The sequence below is a fragment of the Dendrobium catenatum genome, unplaced genomic scaffold (genome assembly GCF_001605985.2).
Source record: "Dendrobium catenatum unplaced genomic scaffold, ASM160598v2 fragScaff_scaffold_1299, whole genome shotgun sequence".
NCBI lineage: Eukaryota > Viridiplantae > Streptophyta > Magnoliopsida > Asparagales > Orchidaceae > Dendrobium > Dendrobium catenatum.
The window spans coordinates 145007-149094 of NW_021319761.1; positions in this window are offsets into that span (position 1 = coordinate 145007).

Below are 4088 nucleotides of genomic sequence, written 5' to 3' on the forward strand. Positions count from 1 at the left end.
CTGTATATCTCTATTTTTATTTCTTGAGTTTGAGCACGTGTGATTGTAATTGGGTAACGGTGCACACACACAGGGAGAGAGTGATAAAATTTATTATTTTGTAAGAATGATCATACTGTACATTATCTAACCACACTATACGATTTGATATAGTTTTCATCCATAATGTATTTAATAAAATCATGTTTTGAATTTTTTAAACTGTTCATGTTGTACGATGTCAAGTCGTATAGTTGACTGATAGATTATAAAATTAGGTTCATACCAGATCATACTAAATGAATATATTTATTTTTTGAAATATTCATATAGTATGATCTATATTTATATAGATGAGTGATAGAGTAAAAATTTAGTTTTGTTCCAGATTATACTGAAAGAACACATTTATTTTTTTAATTGTTCGTATAGTATGATGTGAATTCATACATACAAATGATAGTACAAAATTATGTTCACTATAGATGGTACCAAATGAACACATTTATTTTTTGAAATGTTTGTACATTATGACTGATATTGTATGAAATTGAATTAATCCAAGTTAGTACCAAATGAAGGCCTAATTTTTTAAATTGTTTGTACCAGATGATCCACTATCATACAACATGAATAAAGGATAATTCTCTTGAAAATTCAATTTTTGGATGTTTATTTATATTTTTTTTATATAAAGGGTCTTAAAAACTATCTCAACTATCCGTTTTGTTGCGAATTTCTCTTGAGAATAACCATTTAGAGTGTGTTTGGGAGAAATTTTGAGAGTGAAGAGTGAGAGATCTAGAGAAAGGGAGTTGTGAGGGATTCACTAGGGTTCCCAAAGTGAGGATCTCTTTGTCTTCTTCAATTTTATGCTCAACTTCTTTGGAGGCTCTTGGGAGAAGATCTTCAATTATTAGAATTCTTGTTTAGGATTTTTATTGCAATAAGTTTTTCGCAATTCACCCCCCCCCCCCCCTCTTGGTGCATCTAGTAAGTTCTGTAATTGGATCACTTCTTTACTTGACTGCTAGCATACCTAATATTGTATTTAGTATTTATCTCTATACTAGATTTTAGGCTAATTCAAAATAATATCACTTTGATGTTATTAAGAGAATACTTAAATATCTCTAAGAAACCCAAAACTTAGGAATCATGTATCCTAGGTATAACACTTACTTTGAAATCATAAGATATTCTAATTCATACTTTGTAGGATATAGGGTAGATAGGAAAAGCACTTTTGGAACATGCCAATTCATAAGATAATCTTTAGTTCCTAGTCCCCTACAAGATAGAACCTAGTAGCCCTGTCTTTTGTTGATGTAGATATCATAACCTTAAGAAGTTATGTGACACAAGTCCTTTTATTAAAGCGAAAACTTCTAGAACAAGGACTACCTGTAGGCACTATTCTAATCTTTTTTGATAAAACTAGGGCTATCTATATTCCAAAGAATCCAATCCAAAACTTTAGGACCAAACATATAGATATAAGGCACCATTTCATTAGACACCATCTCACCAAAGGTGAAATAAAGCTATATCATGTAACTCCTAAAAATAAACTTACATATATCATTACAAAACCACTAGCATTTAAAATCTTTAAAATTTTAAGAACCAAATTAGGTTTCATAAATATTCATGCTTGAAGTTTGATGCTTTGAAGATCTAAAATTTGAATGTTGTTTTTTTATTTTCTATTTTATCTTTTAGGGATTTATGATTTTTTTTTGCTTTTATACATGTGTTTGTTTATTTTTTATCATTCTTAAAAAAAAATTAAAATTTAAGAATCAGATCGCTACTCACTTCAATAGTTTAATTTTTTCTTTAAATGAAAATCCTACCTTATTTTTTTTAACATAATCTAAATAGTGATTGACTCCTCTAAAAAGATTAAAGGATGAAAAATTGGTGATTATCCATCTTCCTCTAACTCTTTTAGTTGTATAATTTCTTTTTTAGTCAAAATCTATTTTGAATTAAAAATTAAACCTAGAAATAGAGATCTGCTTCATCTTCCTACACTCATCTATCTCATATGAATATTTTTGCATGTCAAAAAATCTACATCAAATTTTCTTAATCAAGTTATTTGTCTCTATCATTTAGATCTGGTTTTTACTTCATGATTTACTCTTCATTATATATGAGAGTGATTTTTTATTCTCTTATATTTGGAAGATAATTCCACAATTGAGAGGACTCTTTCTTTAAGGATTTAAAAAAGGAAACAAGTTTGCAAAAATGAAAATAGGCATAAAATGAGTTCTAAACTAAAACGATGCATAAAATTTGCAAAAAATTTATAAGATACACAAAGTATATAAAAAATAAATAGTTTTGCAAGGTGCACCAAAAATTGATAATGTGGTATAAAATGAGCCAACAATGAGTTACCTTCTCCTTTTTTCAAATCTTTAAATCTTAGAGGAATCCATGTGCCAATTCCTATCTTCTATAACTGAATTTGAAAAACATGATACTTGATTCATCACTTTGTAATGCTATTCTCATAGATATATTTCTGAAATGATATTTGAAAAGATCACATTTCCTCTCTAATTTATTTTTTGAATTAAATTTTTGTTTAAAAGGATTTTAACCTATATGGGGCTTGAGCTAGGGTTAACATAATTTGAATTTCTAACCTTGAACTAGCATTGCATTTCTTATAGAGTTCTTAATCTAATAACGAGGTAAAATTATTATGTGTTGAAATCGATTGATTCTTTTAAAAAATATTATTTTAGTTTGTTTAATTTTTTTATTGTTGTTTATTCATGTGATTTTTTATTGTTAATATTTTTCTATTTTTGTTGTTATTTCCTCTTTCTTGTGGTATCAGAAAGGGGGGTACCGTGTTGTTGGTAGATTGTATTTTGTTATGAAATTTTTAAATCCATGTTTGTCTCTTAATATTCAATATTCTATTAATAAATGTTATTTTTCATTTAAAAAGATAGTAAAAAACCATCACCTCCCCTATTTTTGAAATATTATACTTAGTAATGGGGAGCTTAGGGAATAGCAAAACACTTTTGAAACATAAACCAATAATATATTCCTTCATAAAAAATAAGGAGATTATTGCAAATATGGACTCAAGTCTTATGATTTTAATGATAACAAATATTATTATATTTCTAACTATGCTATCTCCTGATAATTGATTTTATTGCATATCTACTTTGCATTCTCACTAATATTTCACATCTACTGTTCACTTGCAACTTTTATCAGTTCAAGATTGGGTAGGATAGGATTGAAGTCTATATTTTTTTTCTTTATATTATTTTTTTATCTTTATTGAGTCAATCATTTGTTTTGGTCAATCCTAAAGCTGAGTAACCTTTCACACACACACTCAATGAGGTTAGTTTTTTTTTTGAAGAAAATGCAACCTAGTGCATTTAAATTTTATTAAAAACTAATAGCAAGAACTAAAATTTTTAAAACTTAATCATCCCAAATAAATGAACTAATAATAACATAGTTAACATATATCCACTAACTTTTTGCACTTTTTATTTATACAAGTAAAGATAACATTTCTAAAGTCTTTGAACATACCTCTCAAATCGGCATTCTTGTAAAAAAGCTCATCTTGGAGATCCTTGATGACATTTACATTATCTCTTTCAATGATGATGCCATCATAATTCAGCATCCAATCTTTAAAAACAACTTTGATGGATTGAGTAGCAAGCATTTCAAGCCTTGAGACATCCCAATGAACACAAGAATATCCAAATGCTAATAAAAACCTGCCTTTAAAGTCTCTAAATACTCCCTCAATTCCACCTTTATAAGGTTGAAGTAGAGAAGCGTCAACATTTATCTTGATCCAACTGGGTGGAGGGGGATGCCAATGAACATTCAACAGCTTATAAAGCTGATTGACACCCCATTTACCCGAGACAGCCACATCATTTGAATTAGAAATTGAAGCCATAGAGATTGTCTCCATTGCAATGAATAAGGAGACAACCTCATTTCCCTCATGAACAAGATTGTTCCTTGCTTTCCAAGAGAACTAAAAAGAATTACAAAATATATTTATCAACAAGTAATTTTGATTTGATATCTAGAATATACAT